Source organism: Zonotrichia albicollis, chromosome 1, assembly GCF_047830755.1.
Source record: "Zonotrichia albicollis isolate bZonAlb1 chromosome 1, bZonAlb1.hap1, whole genome shotgun sequence".
Classification (NCBI taxonomy): domain Eukaryota; kingdom Metazoa; phylum Chordata; class Aves; order Passeriformes; family Passerellidae; genus Zonotrichia; species Zonotrichia albicollis.
The window spans coordinates 1295254-1310174 of NC_133819.1; positions in this window are offsets into that span (position 1 = coordinate 1295254).

Below are 14921 nucleotides of genomic sequence, written 5' to 3' on the forward strand. Positions count from 1 at the left end.
CAAGGGATGGAGCCGGGCTGGGAGAGCTGGGAATGTTCCCCTGGAGAAGGGAAAGATCCACGGAGAGCTCAGAGCCCCTGGCAGGGCCTGGAGGGGCTCCAGGAGAGCTGGAGAGGGACTGGGGACAGGGATGGAGGGACAGGACACAGGGAATGGCTCCCAGTGCCAGAGGGCAGGGATGGATGGGATATTGGGAATTGGGAATTGTTCCTGTGAGGGTGGGCAGGCCCTGGAATACAATCCCCAGAGCAGCTGGGGCTGCCCCTGGATTTCCAGGTCCAGGCTGGTCAGGGCTTGGAGCAGCCTGGGACAGTGGGAGGTGTCCCTGCCCATGGCTGGGGGTGGCACTGGAGGATCCTTGAGGTTCCTTCCAACCCAAACCATTCCAAGATTTCATGTCACTTCATTCCCATCTGTGAGAAATGAATTTGTAGAGAATTTTTAAAGTTTGACAGAGGAGTTTGGAGAGGAGAAGCTCCAGGGAGAGCTCAGAGCCCCTGGCAGGGCCTGGAGGGGCTCCAGGAGAGCTGGAGAGGGACTGGGGACAGGGATGGAGGGACAGGACACAGGGAATGGCTCCCAGTGCCTGAGGGCAGGGATGGATGGGAGATTGGGAATTGGGAATTCCACCCAGAGCAGCTGTGGCTGCCCCTGCATCCCTGGAATGTCCAAGGATCACCCTGGAACAATGGGAATCATCCTTGTTTTTCTGATCCACGGTTGGAACCAGTTGACTTTTGACCTTCCAAGCCAAACCATTCCCTGGTTCCACAATAAATTTCCAGAATAAATTGGATAATCCAGCAATTTTCACTCATCCCACTCATGTCATGTCACAACCAGGGATTTTGTCCTCGCCCTGCTGGAGCTGCCTGGACTTTTCCACTTTTCCATCCCTGGATTTTCCTCTCTTGGAAAGGAGCTGCTGAGCTTTTCTGGGCACAACCAGGCAGCCTGCAGTGGGAATAACGTGTTTTATGGAAGTTAGCTGCCTTAAATAAACACTCCCCGGGATCCAGGAGCTCCCAGCAGAGCCTCTTTCCTAAAATCCGCTAAAACAACATCGAGGCAAAAAGGGAGCAGGAAACACTCTGGGAGAATGGGATAAAGGCTGTGAAAATTGATTTTCCTCCTGTTTAATTGAGGGAATAGGTGGGGATATTGCCCAGCTCAAAGCGCTTCCCATCCCTCCCCTCCATTTTTCTTCCGGCTGGGATTTCCTTCCGCTGGATCCTGGGGAATTCCTGCTCGGATAAGGGCTCTCCTGGCATGGAAAAGCGGAATCCCAGAGGGATTTTTGTTTGCAAACATCCCCTGGCTGTTGGAATAAAGTTACAGCGATGGATTTCTGCCAGGTGTGAAAAATGCCTGGCACAGCTGGAATTCCATGTGGAACTCCACGCTTTTCTCTGCTATTCCAGCACAAGCTGAAAGGAGGATTTTTGTTTTTATTTTTATTTTTTTCAGGAATATCCTCTGGAATAACAACCCAGGCCTTCACCAGGAATTTTAATGGCTTTGCCTGGATAATGCCAACACGATCCCGTCCAGGATGCAGGATAGGAACTTCAAACTGGGAACAGAAACAGCTGGATGAGCTTTATCCAAAAAACGAGGCTGGGAAGGAATTCCAGTCCTACTGACAGCCAGACTCTGCCAGGATGTGGTGACTTCCTCTTGTAGGAGCCCTGGTTACTGAGAATTTTAATTTAAATTCTAAAATTTCTGGAATTTTAAACTTTCCGTGCTAACCGGCACTGACCCCTAAGAAAACAAAAAAATTGACTTAAAGCCATTAAAAAAACCCTTCCAAAATTAAACAGCAGAACTAAGATTACAAGTGTGTAGTTTAAATAAAGTATATAATATCACATAGCAGAAAACTTTAAATTTACAGTTTTAGAATATTTATATATATTATATAAATATATATTATACTATATATTATATATATACTATATATTATATATATAATAGTATATATATACTGTTATATTATATAAATAAATATTATACTAAATATTATCTATAATATATATTATAGATAATGATTATCTATATTATATATTAAATCTAATTATTATACGAAATATTAAACATTTTATATAATATTATATAGTATTTATCTATTATATAATATTAAATATAAAACAAGATAGAAGTTCTAAAACTGAAGCCCTTCTTCACCTTTTTCTCCACGAGTTTAAATTGTATTATATAATTAAATTAAATGTCCACATTAGAAACCACTAGTAGTTAATTTTAAGTTAAAAGTAAAAATAATTGAAGTATCATTTCTTAATTAGATAATTTATCCATAAAACCTTATAAAGAAAAGGGTATTACTCCATTTTTAAATTAAAGTACTAAAAGTACTATTTTAAATCAAAGTACTAAAACTCACAATTTGTAAAACAGTAACATCCATAAAAACTAATAAACATCTAAGTCCAAACAAAAAAAATTACCAAAACCACACTTACTCTAAAATTCGACCCAAAGAGAGGCCATGCAAAATAATTCCTAAAATATGTAAACTAATTTTTAGAAAAATATGAATGTGCTTAAAAGTCTGTGGATATGCAACAAGTTAATGTAATAAAAAAAATATTTAAAGATTATCTCCAAAGATAACAGCGTGCTCCTGACTGAATGCCAAGCACCGGGATGTTTTAACCCTTTGCTTTATTTCTGTCTCCTGCTGTCTTTTCATGAAACTTTTAAAATTTTACCCAGGAAATAAACCCCGTTTTTCACACTTGCACGATGTGAATGAAGCATCATGCAGGTTGTTGGGAAAATTCACCCACAAACACCAGAGGTTTATATCCAAAAAGGAGACAGAGGAATCCTGGAAGTTTATTCCAATAAAGGGAGAGGCCATGGGGCATCCCCTGGGATCTCTCCGATTTTTGGAGGGCTCAACCTCCTTTTTATCCCAATTTCCCACATTTCTCTTCTCTCTTTCCTCATTTCTGAGGTACTTGAGCGGTTCAGACTTCCCAAAACGCCTGATACCAAAGATTTCCCTCTAATGTACAGCCCTCCCTTTTCATTTTTAATTCTCGTGGAATTTAGGAGTTTTCCTTCCCCCATTGTTTCTTTCATCTTTCAATGCCTGATTTCATTTCTCAGTAAACCCAAAGTTTATTTGTAAAACCAGATTTCTTTTTTCATTCATCAATCAGTGGAATCCTTCCCATTGTTTCTTTTCTCTCCCAGGGCTGCTTTTATCCACCAGCAGACCCACAGCTGGTTTGGAAAGACAAATCCACTGCTCCTCTCAAATGAAACAATCACCTGTTTATCCAACATCCCATGAGAATTAAAAATTAAAAGGAGGGCGGTATGTTGGCTTTTTATACATAGAACTACGTGTATTTTATTCACGATAATTTTACAATAATTTTCCAACACCTATCACCTATGTTAGACACTCTGTCTCTACTCTAAACCGACCCAAAAGTGCCAACATCCCAGCAGAAGATGGAGAAGGAGAAGGAGGAGGAGGAGGAGGAGGAGAAGGAGAAGGAGAAGGAGAAGGAGAAGGAGAAGGAGAAGGAGAAGGAGAAGGAGAAGGAGAAGGAGAAGGAGAAGGAGGAGGAGAAGGAGAAGGAGAAGGAGGAGGAGAAGAAGGAGAAGGAGGAGGAGGAGGAGGAGGAGGAGGAGGAGAAGGAGAAGGAGGAGAAGGAGAAGGAGGAGGAGGAGGAGGAGAAGGAGAAGGAGGAGGAGAAGGAGAAGAAGGAGAAGGAGGAGGAGGAGGAGGAGGAGGAGGAGAAGGAGAAGGAGAAGGAGAAGGAGAAGGAGAAGGAGAAGGAGAAGGAGAAGGAGAAGGAGAAGGAGAAGGAGAAGGAGAAGGAGAAGGAGAAGGAGAAGGAGAAGGAGAAGGAGAAGGAGAAGAAGGAGAAGGAGGAGGAGGAGGAGGAGGAAGAGGAGGAGGAGGAGGAGGAGAAGGAGGAGGAGGAGGAGAAGGAGAAGGAGAAGAAGGAGAAGGAGGAGGAGAAGAAGGAGAAGGAGAAAGAGAAGGAGAAGGAGAAGGAGAAGGAGAAGGAGAAGGAGAAGGAGAAGGAGGAGGAGGAGGAGGAGGAGGAGGAGGAGAAGGAGAAGGAGAAGGAGAAGGAGAAGGAGGAGAAGAAGGAGAAGGAGGAGGACAACAGGACACACCCCCAGATTCCTCCATCTTGCCTCTTGAACCCCCATTCTAAATCCCCAAAATTCTACTTTTTCACCCAGTGGTGAATTCACTGTGTCTGGATCAGGTAATGGGAACAAGGGCTGGATAAAGGCACTAATTGGGATAAAAACCTGGAATTGGGGTTCCTGCTGCACAAGCTCAAGGGAATCCCAGGATTTAAATCCTAATAAAAACTGACGGCAAGGTGCAAATTCCTTGGATCGTCATTGTGAGGGGATCCATGGCTATGGACACGGCTGGAATTTTTAATTAATGGAAGGGGCTGAAATCCCAAAAAAAAAACCTGACCAGGGCAATGTGGGGATTTATTTGGAGCATCACTACAAAGGGATCCATGGTTATGGAACGGCTGGAATTTTTAATCAATGGAAGGGGCTGAAATCCCAAAAAAAACCTGACCAGGGCAATGTGGGGATTTATTTGGAGCATCACTACAAAGGGATCCATGGTTATGGACACGGCTGGAATTTTTAATCAATACAAGAGGTTGGAATCCCAAAAAACTGACCAGGGCAATGTGGGGATTTATTTGGAGCATCACTGTGAGGGGATCCATGGTTATGGACATGGCTGGAATTTTTAATCAATACAAGAGGTTGAAATCCCAAAAAACTGACCAGGACAATGCGGGGATTTATTTGGAGCATCACTGGGAAGGGATCCATGGGTATGGACACGGCTGGAATTTTTAATCAATGGAAGGGGCTGAAATCCCGAAAAAAAACCTGACCAGGGCAATGTGGGGGTTTATTTGGAGCATCACTACAAAGGGATCCATGGTTATGGACATGGCTGGAATTTTTAATCAATGCAAGAGGTTGAAATCCCAAAAAAAACCTGACCAGGGCAATGTGGGGATTTATTTGGAGCATCACTACAAAGGGATCCATGGTTATGGACATGGCTGGAATTTTTAATCAATGCAAGAGGTTGAAATCCCAAAAAAAACCTGACCAGGGCAATGTGGGGATTTATTTGGAGCATCACTACAAAGGGATCCATGGTTATGGACACGGCTGGAATTTTTAATCAATACAAGAGGTTGGAATCCCAAAAAACTGACCAGGGCAATGTGGGGATTTATTTGGAGCATCACTGCAAAGGGATCCACGGTTATGGACACGGCTGGAATTTTTAATCCATACAAGAGGTTGAAATCCCAAAAACCTGACCAGGGCAATGTGGGGATTTATTTGGAGCATCACTGCAAAGGGATCCATGGTTATGGACACGGCTGGAATTTTTAATCAATACAAGAGGCTGAAATCCCAAAAAAAAACTGACCAGGGCAATGTGGGGATTGATTTGGAGCATCACTGCAAAGGGATCCATGGTTATGGACACGGCTGGAATTTTTAATCAATTCAAGAGGTTGAAATCCCAAAAAAAAACTGACCAGGGCAATGTGGGGATTTATTTGGAGCATCACTGCAAAGGGATCCATGGTTATGGACACGGCTGGAATTTTTAATCAATGGAAGGGGCTGAAATCCCAAAAAAAACCTGACCAGGGCAGTGTGGGGATTTATTTGTTGTAGGGCTGTGACTGGAAAGGAAAGCCCCAGGTGTTCCCAGCTGTGGGAATGAGAGGTGGGATTAGCTCTGATTCCCGGTGGGAATTTGAACATCCTGAGTGTCCATCCAATCCCAAGGCGGGAATAACGACATCCCGGCTTTTCCTGACACAAGTTTATGTAAACCCAGCCTAAAGCGTTCCAGCAGGCCCAAGTTCTCCACCAGGCAGATTCCAGCAGCTGGGATTCATCCGAACATGGAGTTTTCCCAAACATTTCAGCAGGAAGATGAAGTGCAGCTTCTCCCAACCACCGGGAACGGAGTTTTGTGTGCTTTGAGCCATGGAGAGGGAATTTTTACAAGGATGGGCCGTGATGGGATAGATGGGAATGGTTTAAACAGAAGGAGAGGGGGTTTGGATGGATATTGGGAAGGAATTCCTTACTCTGAGGGTGGTGACGCTCCAGCACAGTTTTCCAGAGAAGCTCTGATGCTCTTTCCCATCCATCCATCCACACTGTGCCAAATGACGGCATTTCGGCAAATCCAGAGGGGCAGGATTGGTGGATCCATTGGAAAAGAGCCCCAGGGATCATTGATTCCAGGTAAATCAACAACCTCCATCCAGCTGGGAACAACCCAGTGAGGATTGTGGGGATGAGGGAAGAGTCCTGGAATGTGTTCTCCGGGTGAGAGGTATCCATGGTTATTCCTGGTGTCCTCAGTCCTGGAATGTGTTCTCCAGGTGAGGGGTATCCATGGTTATTCCTGGTGTCCTCGGGCCAAAGGGAAAGGATCCCAGGAGAGGGCAGCGATCCTCGCTGGCTTCCCGAGGGGAAAAATGCAATTCAGAATGGACTCAGAGAATTCCAGGATGGTTTGGGATGGAAAAGAACTTAAGGATCATCCAATTCCATCCCCTGCAATGGGCAGGGACACCTTGCACCATCCCAGGGTGCTCCAAGCTCCATCCAACCTGGCCTTGGACATTCCAGGGATCCAGGGGCAGCCCCAGCTGCTCTGGGAATTCCATCCCAGGCAGGAATTCCCAATTCCCAATCTCCCACCCATCCCTGCCCTCTGGCACTGGGAGCCATTCCCTGTGTCCTGTCCCTCCATCCCTGTCCCCAGTCCCTCTCCAGCTCTCCTGGAGCCCCTCCAGGGATCATTGATTCCAGGTAAATCAACAATCTCCATCCAGCTGGGAACAAGCCAGTGAGGATTGTGGGGATGAGGGAAGAGTCCTGGAATGTGTTCTCCGGGTGAGGGGCATCCATGGTCATTCCTGGTGTCCTCGGGCCAAAGGGAAAGGATCCCAGGAGAGGGCAGCGATCCTCGCTGGATTCCCGAGGGGAAAAATGCAATTCAGAATGGACTCAGAGAATTCCAGAATGGTTTGGGATGGAAAAGAACTTGAAGGATCATCCAATTCCATCCCCTGCAATGGGCAGGGACACCTTGCACCATCCCAGGGTGCTCCAAGCTCCATCCAACCTGGCCTTGGACATTCCAGGGATCCAGGGGCAGCCCCAGCTGCTCTGGGAATTCCATCCCAGCCAGGAATTCCCAATTCCCAATCTCCCACCCATCCCTGCCCTCTGGCACTGGGAGCCATTCCCTGTGTCCTGTCCCTCCATCCCTGTCCCCAGTCCCTCTCCAGCTCTCCTGGAGCCCCTCCAGGGATCATTGATTCCAGGTAAATCAACAATCTCCATCCAGCTGGGAACAAGCCAGTGAGGATTGTGGGGATGAGGGAAGAGTCCTGGAATGTGTTCTCCAGGTGAGGGGTATCCATGGTTATTCCTGGTGTCCTCAGTCCTGGAATGTGTTCTCCGGGTGAGGGGCATCCATGGTTATTCCTGGTGTCCTCGGGCCAAAGGGAAAGGTTTGGGAAAGGATCCCAGGAGAGGGCAGCGATCCTCGCTGGCTTCCCGAGGGGAAAAATGCAATTCAGAATGGACTCAGAGAATTCCAGGATGGTTTGGGATGGAAAAGAACTTAAGGGTCATCCAATTCCATCTCCTGCAATGGACAGGGACAGCTTGCACTATCCCAGGGTGCTCCAAGCTCCATCCAACCTGGCTTTGCACATTCCAGGGATCCAGGGGCAGCCCCAGCTGCTCTGGGAATTCCATCCCAGCCAGGAATTCCCAATTCCCAATCTCCCACCCATCCCTGACCTCTGGGAGCCATTCCCTGTGTCCTGTCCCTCCATCCCTGTCCCCAGTCCCTCTCCAGCTCTCCTGGAGCCCCTCCAGGCTCATTGACTCCAGGTAAATCAACAATCTCCATCCAGCTGGGAACAACCCAGTGAGGATTGTGGGGATGAGGGAAAAGTCCTGGAATGTGTTTTCCGGGTGAGGGGTATCCATGGTTATTCCTGGTGTCCTCAGTCCTGGAATGTGTTCTCCAGGTGAGGGGTATCCATGGTTATTCCTGGTGTCCTCGGGCCAAAGGGAAAGGATCCCAGGAGAGGGCAGCGATCCTCACTGGCTTCCCGAGGGGAAAAATGCAATTCAGAATGGACTCAGAGAATTCCAGGATGGTTTGGGATGGAAAAGAACTTAAGGATCATCCAATTCCATCCCCTGCAATGGGCAGGGACAGCTTCCACTGTCCCAGGGTGCTCCAAGCTCCATCCAACCTGGCCTTGGACATTCCAGGGGGCAGCCACAGCTGCTCTGGGAATTCCATCCCAGCCAGGAATTCCCAATTCCCAATCTCCCATCCATCCCTGCCCTCTGGCACTGGGAGCCATTCCCTGTGTCCTGTCCCTCCATCCCTGTCCCCAGTCCCTCTCCAGCTCTCCTGGAGCCCCTCCAGGCCCTGCCAGGGGCTCTGAGCTCTCCCTGGATTTTCTTTCCAGGGGAACATTCCCAATTTTCCCAGCCTTTCCTTATGGGAAAGCTGCTCCATCCCTGGGATCACCCAGAGCTGGCTCATGACAAGCAACTTTCCAGCTCCCATAAATCTTGTCCTTCTTGTCCCCAATGAAATTCCATGGATGTCAAGGGTGGATCAGCTGAGCTGTCCCAGACCTCCTGCAGTCCTTGGCCCTTGGATCTGCATCCAAATCTTGTTCCTGCTCCTGGAGTCTGGATGTGGGAAATCTCTCCTGGAAGAAAGAGGAAAAAGAGGGGAAAATCTGTTTTAAAAGGATGAAAGGATTTGGGTTTTGAAGGACCATCAAATTTTAACTCGGTCAAGACTGAAATGCTGTGTTTGGTGAACGCCTTATTAAAAAAGATCCCAAAACATCTCAGGAATGAGGGAAAAAAAAGGAATAAGAGGATAAAGTGGGAACTGAGGCAGAGAAATAAAAAGTGACTGGAAATCCAGCCTGGGGCAAATCCTGGGTGTGAATTCCCAACCATGGCATCCCATTCCCTGTTGATGAGCCCGTCCCAGACGGATTCAGGGACACCTTTGGATGTTCCCTTTGCCCCTAATCCTGATCTCAGCTCTTCCCGCACCTCCCAGGCTCCTCCGGCCCAGCATTCCCGGGATTTCAGGAGCCCTTGATCCCAGGACATTCCTGGCGTTCCCGCGTGCCCATTGTTCCCGAGCTGATGGCTCGGGTTGGGTTTCAGCCCCGCAGGGAACGGAGGGGGGAGCGACACAAGCAGAGCCCAAATTCCGCCCCACGAAAAAGGCAGGGGAGTATTTTGGGAAGTGACATCGATGTTCCACCTGTGGCATCCCAAAAAAGGGCTCCGTGCTCCCTTTGGATCTCCCCTCTCCTTGTTAAAACACAAAACAGCATCAACGCCAAGGAAATTAAGGAAATTGGCTGCTAAATCATTCCTGTGTAAGTTTTTCCCATCCCCTTTTCCTCCTCTTCCCACTTGTATTTAGGCTTTATTTTGATGCTTTATTCCTTTTCTTCCCCATCGTTTGAAAATTTTTTTCAAATTTATTTGTATTTAGGCTTTATTTTGTATTTAGGCTTTATTTTGTATTTAGGCTTTATTTTGGTGCTTTATTCCTTTTCTTCCCCAAAATTTGAAAATTTCTTTCAAATTTATTTGTATTTAGGCTTTATTTTGTATTTAGGCTTTATTTTGATGCTGTATTCCTTTTCTTCCCCATAGTTTGAAAATTTCTTTCAAACTTATTTGTGTTTAGGCTTTATTTTGTATTTAGGCTTTATTTTGATGCTTTATTCCTTTTCTTCCCCATCGTTTGAAAATTTCTTTCAAATTTATTTGTATTTAGGCTTTATTTTGTATTTAGGCTTTATTTTGATGCTTTATTCCTTTTCTTCCCCATCGTTTGAAATTTTTTTTTCAAATTTATTTGTATTTAGGCTTTATTTTGTATTTAGGCTTTATTTTGGTGCTTTATTCCTTTTCTTCCCCATAATTTGAAAATTTCTTTCAAATTTATTTGTATTTAGGCTTTATTTTGATGCTTTATTCCTTTTCTTCCCCAAAATTTGAAAATTTCTTCCCCCCCCCCCATATCTAATTGTGATAAAAGCTGGAATTTTGGTTCCTGCTGCAGCCTCAAGGGAATCCCAGGATTCAAATCCCAACAAAAACTGATGGCAAGGCACAAATTCCTTGGATCACACTGGGAAGGGATATCCATGTTTATGGATACAGCTGGAGTTTTAAATATCTCAGAGAAAAAACAGGAGGAGGACCAGGATAATTTTCCAAAGGGAAAAAAATTCTGTAATTAACAGAAATAGATTATCATGAAGTCTGCAGAAATAATTGTTAATGAATCCTTTTAATTGTTTAATTATGTTTAATTAATCCTTTTTTTTTCCTTTCCCAAAACCCCTGAAGGATCCTGCTGATTTTTTTTTTCCCCCAGGATTTTGGAATTTTTTTTTTACCGGCTTTGCAGCAATGGAATGCCAAATCCCAGATCCCTTCTTCTCCTTGTGCCATGGTGCCTCCACATCCAAGGAATCCATCAGAAACTCATTTTCCATGAAATCCCACAGGGCTTTGTGAGGAAGAGCACATTTTTCCTTGGATTTTGCTGCTTGGTATCTTTAACATTCCATTTTCTATGGAAAAAATACTTTTGATTCTGATTTTTGATCCTTCTTTTCTTGTCCCAGGGAGGAGCCAACATGTGTTGTCCTGATCCCAGAAGTCGGGAAGGAATGGATGGATCCTGCTCCATGTCCACAGCTGGGATAAATCAGAATTTTCCCCTTGAAGTTTTGGAAGTGATTTAGAGCAGCTGAAGAGCTGGGCCAAAAGTGGGAGTCGGAATTTTTTTTGGGGAGCTGAAATTCCTGTAGGAAATAGAGATAACACCCCATGGAATTTGGGAAATTCCCAAATTTTTCCATTTTTCCCTCTATTTCTGTGCCCTCCCCAGCAGCTTCTCAGCAGGAAAATCCCTCTCATGGTCCCACCTCATCCATTTTTCCATGTGGATCCAACACTTTCCCATCTCCCTTCCCTTCCTGCTTTATCCACTCTGATGTTGACAGAAAAACTGGGAAGATCTGGCAAAAAATTGGGAACCAAAATGAGATTTTTCTCTAAATTTCCCATCTGGTTTTCAGGTTTTTTTATTTTATTTAATAGTTTTCCTTTTATTTTTAAACTGCTTTGTATTTTTCTTCCACAATGATCTTGGAAATGCCAGAGCCTTTTTGGAAAGCTTGGAATTTCTGTTTTTAGCTGGGTTCGCCAAAGGGTGAGGAGCAGATGTGGTTTGGAGCTGGTTTTCCTCATCCAACATCTGTCAGGAACATCTGGGCTTGAGAAGCCCCAAAAAAATCCTCATTTTTGGGTCGCAAATCATCCAAAAATGCTTTTTTTATGCTCTTGGGGGAAGGCCTCAAGCTGTGACCATCTCCCAGTTCCAAGGGCAGAATTCCTTAGTGGGAAAAGTTGCACAACAATTTTTGGTTGGAATTGGGAACATCTTTGACGTGTCAGGATCTCATTTAAAGGCGTCTGGAGACCTTCCAGGGATGTTCTGGAAGTGAGAATTGGAGTTTAAAATCCCAAATTGATTCGATTTTTATTTGGAACAGAAATCCCAAAACGTTCCAGAGGGGGGATAAATCAAACATCTGGAAACGGACGCATTTTTTTTTTTTTTTTCCCCCCAAATAATTGAATTTTAATCGCCCACAACGATATTAGATGGGAATTGGTCACTTCTCCCAGGTTTTTGTTTTTCCTCGGAAAAAGAGGATTCACATTCCCTTTCCACTCTCCTTTACCTGAGGGGGAATGGGGCAAAATGCAGGAAAAGGAGGGAAATTGGGAGAAAATCTCCTCCAGGTCCCTTTTCCATGAAATGTGCCTCCCGATATTTTGAGGTTCCTTCCATCCTGATTCCAGCAGACATTCCAGCATTCCATCCCATGGGACAGCCAGAATTATCAAGGATCATGAGGCACCGTGGCAGCATTCCCAAATTTCAGCCATCCAGATTTTGGCTGGAATGTTTTGTTTTCGCCTCAATCCCAATTTTTTTTTTGGTCCTTAAATCCAGTTGGTTTTGGGTTTTGTGGGAAATGTCTTGCTGAGTCCTGGAGAAATTTACTCTGCCCTGAGAATCCAGGGAATTTTAGACAATTCCCAGTTATTCCAGCTTCTCCTATGGAATAACTTGGCTCAGAAAAGTTGAGGAGGAATCTCCACCCTCTGCCCCAAATCCATTTGTAGGAAAAGGGATTTTTGGGGCAAATTTGGGGTTTTTTGGGAGCTGCTGGGATTCCAGTGGTCTTCCTGGAAGAGATGGATGAAGGATTTAGGAAAAGATTTGGCTGTTGGCAGAAAGATTTGCAGGGCATTGAAATATTTTGAATCCATGGGATTTGTCCAAGCAGAGGTTTGGTGTCTGCAGGGATTAAAATTCCATCAGGATCTTCCCTGATTTGGGTGGATTTTGGATATTTAAAATAAAGATGAACTTAAGAAATCTTGGAATTCTGGAATGGTTTGGCTTGGAAAGGACCATCAGAAAATCCTCTTCCAATCCATGGGCTCCAATATTGGTTGAACTTGGCTTTGGACATTCCCAGGGATGCAGGGGCAGCCACAGCTTCTCTGGGAATTCCATCCCAGCCAGGAATTCCCAATTCCCAATCTCCCATCCATCCCTGAAATGAAATGCCAGGGGCTATTCATAATATAATAATCCATAATTATTCATAATATATTCATATATATATAATTCATAATATATAATTCATAATATATAATTCATAATATATAACTCATAATCCCAGAAATGCCCTCTGGCTATTTCCTGAAAAATCCACCTGTTCTGCTCATGGATTTTGGCCGTTCACCGATGAACTCCCCAAAAAATCCCTGGATTTACCCTGGGTTTGGAGGAAGAACACACAGGAGGAAACAGAATCAAATCCCAAAGGATTTAACTGGGATTTTAATCCAGAATTTTCCAGTCCAAGCAGAAGTGGCTTCCCATAAAATGTCAGGAAACGAGAACTTTTTGATGTTCACAGACGTGCAAAGAATCATTCCTGAATATTCTTTACCATAAATACATAAAAACATTACGGAGAAAATCTTGGATAATCCAGAATTTTGCCTGAAAATCCAACTGGGGGTGATTTCCAGCCGTTTTTCCTGACCACCTTTCCTGTCATTTAATTTTAGTGGGGAAAAAGCTGAGGAGAAAAAAAAAAAAAAAATCCCAAAAAATCAGCCAACTTCCCAAATGTGGCTGATTTGTGGGATTTGGGAGAGAAGGCAAATCCATCCTTCCCGTTTCTTCTGGGCTCTTCTTATCTGGCAGAGGTGGAGGTGACGATCCCAAGCTGCTGCTGAGATCCTGCTGGAATCTTAACGGCCTGACGTTTTCCAGGGCTGTTTTCCATCTGGGAATGCAGCCTGGTGCCTCTGTAAGTGTGTGAAACTTCTCCCTGGGGCTGATCCCAGATCCCAAATTAATTTTCACTGGAATTATGCCGCTCCAAATGAGCAGGACACGAAATTCCCTGGATCTGTGCTGATCCCAGAAATGTGGACTGAGGGATTTATTGTGAACATGGTGAAATAAATCCTTGGGGTTTCTTGGGATCTGTGAAAGCTCCCCCAGTTCTCCAGCCACGACTCCTTCCAATACAGGAATTAAAGAGGGAAAAACTTTTCCAGGATATGAAAACAAGGAATAATTCCTGTTTTTTTTGTTATTTTTCCTGGGAGTTTTCCAGGACAGGCTGGAATACCCTGGTCTAATGGAAGGTGTCCATTACATAAATGGGATAAATGGGATAAATGGAATAAATGGAATAAATGGGATAAATGGGATAAACGGAATAAATGGAATAAATTATTTTCCAAGTCCTTCCAACCCAAACAATTAAATGGATTCGGTGATCCCATGGTTCTGTTTCTTCTCAGGGATATTTCCAGCGTGCAGAGTTTGCAGGGATCCATTCTGATCCCAGAAACCTTCCTGTCCTAATTCCTGTTGAGACAGAAAATGGGAAAATTGGGAAACGAGAAACCTGCGGGAAAACTTTTCCAATGGGGCTTTGCCATCTGAAGGAAACCTGGGAAGAGGGGGAATCCAGGAAAAGCAGAGGGAAGGGGTTTGGATTGTGGATCTCCAGGATGACACCAAAATGAGCTCCAAGAGATTTATGATTTTATGATATTTATTGGAATTCCAGCCTGGATCCCCTCACAAGTTCACTGTGGTTTGGTGAGTGGCTGCTTTGTTCCAGGCTTTTTGGGAAAATACAAATAATCCAAGGAATGTGCAAGTGCCCCTGTGCCAAAGGTTCCTCCTGGGAAAGAAAAATGCCCTGAAAATGGAAAACATCCCGGAAAAATGACATAAATCTGGGAATTATTCCCTGCGTTTTGCTTTGAGGGGAAGCGTTATCCAACCCGAGTGAAGGAAAGCTCCAAATGGACGCTCTTATCTCAGCCCTTGGGACAGGAATTTGGCACTCGAGTCCCAAAAAAGGCCTGGAAAATCCAGGATGAGGATGCAATTCCAGCACTGCCCCTTTCCCTGTGGAGGGAGGGAGAAAGCAGGAGAGGAAAATCCAGCAGAATCAAAGAAGGAAGGACAGAGGGAAAGAAGCAAAGGAAAAGAAAGGAAGAAGGGGGAGGTGGAAATGAAGATGGAGAAAAATCTGGGGTGCAGAGCGTGTGGCTGAACGTTCGAATGCTCCCGGGGTGCATTTTCCTCAAAGCCATCCTGGTTTTTGGGCCCCTTTCCCAGGAGAAGGGCAGCGTGTGATCCGAGA